This window comes from Cupressus sempervirens, chromosome 5 (assembly GCF_028749045.1).
Source record: "Cupressus sempervirens isolate cs-2001-9-10 chromosome 5, ASM2874904v1, whole genome shotgun sequence".
Taxonomy (NCBI): Eukaryota; Viridiplantae; Streptophyta; class Pinopsida; order Cupressales; family Cupressaceae; genus Cupressus; species Cupressus sempervirens.
Genome location: NC_143122.1, coordinates 306,642,253 through 306,649,275, shown reverse-complemented (window position 1 = coordinate 306,649,275; position 7,023 = coordinate 306,642,253). Strand labels below are relative to the sequence as shown.

The following is a 7,023-nucleotide window of genomic DNA, read 5'->3' as shown; positions in this document are numbered from 1 at the left end:
ATTCTCATTATCTTATGATTATGTTGTATAGTCATATTTGGTATTTGCATTCAATTATTTGAGATCCTACGGGATATTTTATCTTATCATGATGTATATTCTTTTAACATTTCATACCATATGGCATGCATAGAGGATATATATGCATTTTGATTATGCCATGTCCAACACCTTATGTACTTTTATATTATTTTATGTGATTTTGCACATATGGTTATTCTTATGACATGGACTTTTTTTATGTACCAAATTTAAACTTAATAAAACTTATGTATGTGATTCAATGTTATGGAATCCTTGAGAATGTAACTATATTGTTTTTATTATGTGTGTATGTGATGTGTATTTGGGTTATTACTTTTGCATTATTATCTCTTGTATGTCTTAATCTTTCAAAAAAAATGTTTAGAAAACTTAGCAACATTATAGGTTAATTTCTCTTGGGTTCCCTAATGGGGCATCATGGGTTCATGTCCCACTACATATTCTTGTGAAGTTATGGAGTTGTCATACTTGACGAAGTTGATTGGTTGTTAAGGAAGGTGGTTTATGACAACATTTATGAAGCATCTTGTATTTTTTATTATTTTATTGTGACAGGTCCTTATTTGGAGAAAATCTAATTTTACATCATTATGACAACATGCAATACAAAAAGGAGAATTATTCATGGAATCGTATTCCATAAATTGAAGATGGGCATTGATTGATTTGATTTGATAATTGTAGGTTGAAGGATAAAGATTGGAGCCTAGTCACAGTAGCTCAAGTATAGGATGAATTCAGTGTAGTTCATTGTTTCTTATTTGTTAGCTTATATCAGGTTGGAGATCTTTGTTTAAGATCCATGTGATCATGATTCACAACAACTATGTAAGTGGGAAGTTATATCATAGAAGTAATCAAGAAGAAGGAGAGTGTTTTTATTACTTTGTCATGTAAATTAATTTATAAAATTCTATGAGATTTGTTTTAGATCTCAAGTTTGATCTTTATTTGATTTGTATGTGTGGTTTGCGTGGATTTTCTATTTGCATAAATGGTATTAGAGCTAGTGTTCCTAAGTGTGCAAGAAGTGCATTGAATGTGAGGTAGTTTGCACCAAAACTTGAGGGTGGAGTGTGTGATTTTGATGTATGTTAATTGGTAGAGGAGATATAAGATTTATTGAGAAGAGGTTCTTGAGTTTGTAAATAGATCATTGAATGTGAGGTAGCTTGCAACAAAACCTGAAAGGTTTGATCAAGGCATTTATGCTAAGGCTTCATGGGGCCTTGAATACGAAACTTGGAGAAAGAGGGAAGTGACCCTTGCTATTAGATAGATCCTTATGATTCCTTGACTTGAGAAAATTATGGAGAAACATTAAAGACTTAGAGAGAAAGACAATGCAAAGAAATAAGAGTTAGAATGATAAAGTAGAGGAAATAAGTGAAAAAAAAAATGAAGCAAATTTGCAAAAGGGAAGATCTCTTTATTAGGAAAGAGGTGATGGTAAATATTTTTATCTTTCTAATGATATTCTAAATGTAAGAAGAAAAAAAAAGATGCATCAAAGTGTTATGCATGAGTACAAAAGAAGAGAAAGATGATAAATATGAAGAAATTGATGAGCACGAAGCTAAGGAAAGACTATTAGAAGATATGGAGAATGAGGTTACAAATATTGCACTAGCAAAAGAGAGTGACTTAGAGGATACAAATAAAGTTGAGAATGATAATTTCCTCATTTAGATTGAAGAAGAATGGAATAAACTTATTGTAGGTGGAGAAAAAATTGCTACAAAAGGTAATGAGGTAAAATCCAATTTTATTATTTTCTTTGATGAGAACAAGAATGTAGAAACAGAGAAAATTGTTGCAATGACAAATCATTTTAAGAATGTTAAATTGGGGAACGAGATTCAAATATCAAGGAGGAATTTTCCAATGGTTCTTTGTTTGAAATTAGCAAAGATGAAGAATTCCTAGTTAGAGAGAGTGATTATTTGTTAGACAATGTGGATGATAAATCTCAAGATTATTGCACTAACAAGGTTTTAAATTGATGACAATGTGTCTTTTGGAAGGCATAAAATTAGTGACATATTATGTTGAAGAAAAAGTCAAAGTTGAAACAATGGACGAAACTAAAGTAAAATTCATTTTTTCATGAATACTATTCTAAAGAAGAATGTGAGTATAATGAGATTACAAAAAAAGAGAGCAATGATTCATAGTTTATTAAAGTTGAGAATGATACTTTGATTTGTATGTTATGGATGAGTTATTTCAAAAGGATTTTGCTAGTAATGTGTGGAATTTGAGAAAGATTTAAATGGTGTTGCAAAGTTTAATGTATGTACATTTTGGTGAAGGTGGTTGTACTATGGTAAGTTGAATCACTTGAAATCAAACAGTGTGATATGCACTTGTAGGAATTGGTTGGTTATGGTGAAAGTAATTTCACATTAATAAGCTTGAGTGTAGAGTTGAGTTGTCATAGAAGATTGTTTGTTCCTAATAGGCATTTGAAGAGGAGAAAGAAGAAACTATTAATATGCAACAATATAATTCTTTGCAAATTGCTTACAATTTAAAAGAGTGGTACTATCACTCATCTCTATATTGTAAGTCCATATTCATAATTTGTTTTTCATTTAAAACTATGTAATTAAGAAGTTATATTGGAATAGAGGGAAGAAATAAACATTTTTTATTACTTGATCTTATTTTCATGTTCATGTCAAATCCTAATTGCCCCCTCTACCATAACCCACTCTCCCCTAATAACTTTAATATTGTTGCTCACAATTCTCGCATATATTATAAATTAAGTCACACTTCATGCTGTCTTAGACAACCAGCTTCCTCAATTACTGTATAATGTTCCCTGCTCTGTTACTAGAGTCCCACCCTGATTCCTCTCCTCAAGCAATCAGCATGGTCATAATTGATCTTCCATATATCATAGAGGATCCTTGTCCCGTTCCTCTGAAGCTCAGAGTTTCAGAGATAATGCGGTCTAATCCTATTCTTCGACTTTTACAAATGATTTTGCTCATATAATTTCTAATAACTTACAATGCCATCCATTGCCAATCTCAATCTCCATATCGGAAAACTCTGCACTGAAGGCCGGCTAAAAGATGCGGCTCGCATTGTACTTGCCAGACAAAACTCTGCTGTAGATTCTTCTACATATGTTCATCTATTGCAGGCCTGCACTGAAAGGGATGCCCTTGCAGAGGGCAAGCAAATCCATTCTCACATCAACAAGAGGAGTTTTACATTTGCAACAGACACGTTTTTACAAAACACACTATTCAACATGTATGAAAAATGCGGAAGTTTGGTGGATGCTCGCAGCGTTTTTTATCACAATATCGAACCGGACGTCTTCTCATGGAATGTGATAATTACAGCTTACAGGAAAAACGGGTTTCTTCAGGAGGCATTGAGAACGTTTTCCCGAATGCAGCGAACAGCTGTTCAACCTGATCATTTCACCTTCTCTGCTATTCTTCCTGTATGTGCCAGCGTAACATCTCTAAAACATGGTTTACAGATCCATGGAAGAATGATAAGATGTGGGTTTCTATCCAATGTTATTGTGACGAATACCCTGATGGATATGTATGCAAAGTGTGGAAGCATGGAGAGTGCACGCGAAGTGTTCGACATAATGCCTGAGCGAGATGTAATATCATGGAATGCAATCATCTCCGAGTATGCACAAAATGGATATACTGAAAAAGCCTTGGATCTTTTTAGGCAAATGCAATCGACGGGCGTAAAGCCGAACTCATCAACCCTAGCCAGTATCCTCCCAGTGTGCGCTAAATTGGGAGATTTAAAACAGGGTATGGAAATCCACCAAAAAGTAATGGAATATAAAACTTTGTCAGATGTTGTAGTCTTGACTGCTTTGATAGACATGTATGCGAAATGTGGCAGCATAGTGAAGGCATATGAGCTATTTGAGAAAATACCCCAAAGAAATGTGGTGTCATGGAATGCCATGATCGTAGGCTATGCACAAAATGGGCTTGTTGAGACATCCTTAGAGATTTTTGACGAAATGCGTTTGGTAGGTGTTAGGTCGGATTTCTCTACCTTTGCTGGCATTCTCCCTGCCTGTGCGAAGATGGGAGCTTTGCAACAGGGTATGAAGATCCATCAAATCGTAATCAAAAGTGGGTTTTTGTCAGATGCTGTAGTTGTGACTGCGTTGATAGACATGTACGTAAAATGTGGACACATGCAGAAGGCTGACAAACTGTTTGACTATATGCCTCAACGGGATATGGTCTCATGGACTTCAATCATTTCTGGATATACACACGCTGGACTTGTTGATAAAGCCCTGGAGATCTTTAAGCAAATGCAATCCAAAGGTGTAAAACCAGATACACCAACTTTTGCCAGCATCCTGCCAGCTTGTGGCAAAATCGGAGCTTTGGAACAGGGTATAGAAATTCATCAAAAAGTAATTGAAAGTGGATTTGTGTCCGATGTGGTTCTGACTGCCTTGATGGACATGTATGCAAAATGTGGGATTTTACAGAAAGCAGTTAAATTGTTCAAGAAAATGCATCATCCGGGTGTGGTGTCATGGAATGCGATTATTGCAGGTCATGCAATGCATGGACATAGCAAGGATGCCCTTGAACTCTTCGAGCTGATGAAGCATTCTGGTACAAACCCAGACCATGTAAGCTTCCTTTGTATTCTATTTGCTTGCAGCCACGCAGGTTTTGTCGATGATGGCTGTAAATGCTTCAATGAAATGACTAACTCTTACGGAATCATGCCAAAAATGGAACATCATGTATGCATGGTTGACATTCTTGGCCGCGCTGGCTATCTTGAGGAAACCCTGAACTTCATTATCAAAATGCCAATAAAACCTGGCATGGTTGTGTGGGAGTGTCTACTTGCTGCCTGTAGATCACACAAGAATATAAGCTTAGGAGAGTTTGTCTCAAAAATCCTCCTTGAGATTGATCCAAAAACTGCTGCACCTTATGTTCTTATGTCAAACATTTATGCTGAAGCAGACAGATGGAATGAGGTTCAAAAGGTAAGAAAATTGATGAAACACAGAGGAATTCTGAAGATACCTGGATGTAGTTGGATTGAAGTCCATCAAATGGTACATGGTTTTTGTGCAGGAGACAAATCACACCCACAAACACGGGACATTTATGCAATGTTGGAGAAATTGTCATGGGAGATAAAGGCGGCAGGGTATATACTAGATACAAAACCAGTATTAAATGATGTAGAGGAGGAGGAGAAGGGATTACTCATTTACCACCATAGTGAGAAGTTGGCAATCGCATTTGGATTGTTAAACACATCCCCTGGAACAACTATTAGAGTTGTCAAGAACCTCCGTGTATGTGTTGACTGCCACACAGCAACCAAATTTATTTCTAAGGTTGCTGCAAGAGAAATTATTGTCAGAGATGCAAACCGTTTTCATCATTTCAAACATGGACAATGTTCTTGTGGAGATTATTGGTGATGCCAAGTGAAGCAAACCTTTGAAGCACCTTTACACTATAACAAGATGATTCTTGTCAAGCTTGATGTCGTAAGAAAATGTCACGCTTTAGTTTCAGTTGCTAGAAATACTGTTTCGTAGAACCAGACCATATGTTTTGCTTGATGACCTTATGCAATATAGAGCATCGCCACATAGATAGACAAATGAAACCTATTTTACAATACCATGGAGGAATCATGAAATTGAACTGTTTTTCAGGAAGCCTTTACAGTTCTGTCGTGAAATTTTGGAGTACGAGGTGGAAATGAGGAAGGAGTCAAATCACAAATGCTTGAAGGAAACGAAAAGCTTCCAAGTCTACAATAAATGTGAAAGAAAGCTTAAAATCAAAACCAGTGCTTGTGTAAGGTGAGAAGAGCATCTATTTGGTCACTCTATTCCTGCCATTATCATTTGTATCGTTTTAATGTTTGGACTAATTTATTGCCTTGTGTGCTTAAATAGGTTTGACACTTGGTTCAAAAATATAGGTGGCAACTTGCATATGCAGATATATATATTCCAGGTAGAGTTTTCAATTTACGGTCATGGAATACCGTGAAAATTTCATTTCGGTACAATTATCTTGTGGAGACTTACTCAAATCCAATTAATGAAATTTCATATGGGGAGGAGGCAGAGTGAAAAATCACAGTTTGTTGAACGAGCTCAGCTCAATTGGTGATGGTGATGTGGTGTGACACAATCTACTAAGTTCAAATTTCTTGATATACGATTGAGCTAGGTTTGAACCTTGGTTACCTCGACAGAATGGGCACTCTAGTTGAAGGACGCATCTGATATAGGTATATACCTCTTCCAAAGCTGTAATATGCGGCGGAGATGATAATATGTATGGATTGAAAAGGAAAAAAAATGTTAAAAGATTGAATCTTGTACTTTCAAATATCTCTACATCTCATTTATGCAATATAAGTAAGTCTACTCTATTGTCACGGTTCAGAATATTAGATTTCTTCATTCATAGTTTAAATTCTGTAAGACTATCTATTATCAACATTATGGGTCATATAGATCTATCATCAGAATGAAAGTAATAGCTAGAGAATAGAAGTGAGATGATAGTTACGAACTTCAGAGATTAAATAAAGATAAGAGGTGGATCCTAGGACTACTTAAGAAGAGGAAGAAAATAAAACTTAATAAAAAGCAAAGCAATTAAAAAACAATGAAACATACATTATCTAACGGGAAAGCACTAGAACTAGACCAAAACTATGTTACCAGAAATGTGACGGTCAAGGACCAAGCCTCATTTCGCATCTCAATGTAGGAAATTGTGTCTCATTACATTGCAAACCGTCATTTGTAAGCTTTTCCTCTCACTTCAACCATTGCCAAAGCTTTTAGATTTTATGTGTATCGTATTGCAAACCATCATTTCTAAGCTTTGCCTCCTGCTTCAATCCATTGCCGAAGTTTTTAGATTTTTTCCTTGCCTACATCAATGGCAGAGTTAAGAATGACTTTTA

General features: G+C 35.6%; 1 pseudogene across 2 annotated transcripts; it reads left to right on the top strand.

Moving 5' to 3' along the window:
• The first annotated feature begins 2,828 nt into the window (after positions 1-2,828).
• Positions 2,829-6,480, top strand: LOC149555810 (pentatricopeptide repeat-containing protein At3g26782, mitochondrial pseudogene; annotated as a pseudogene). Of its 2 annotated transcripts, XR_016364571.1 has the most exons (3): positions 2,829-5,578; positions 5,750-5,899; positions 5,996-6,480. The product of XR_016364571.1 is annotated as a pentatricopeptide repeat-containing protein At3g26782, mitochondrial pseudogene, transcript variant X2 (transcript). The 2 variants fall into 2 exon arrangements; XR_016364570.1 differs by having other exon boundaries at positions 2,829-5,899.
• Positions 6,481-7,023: the final 543 nt, after the last annotated feature.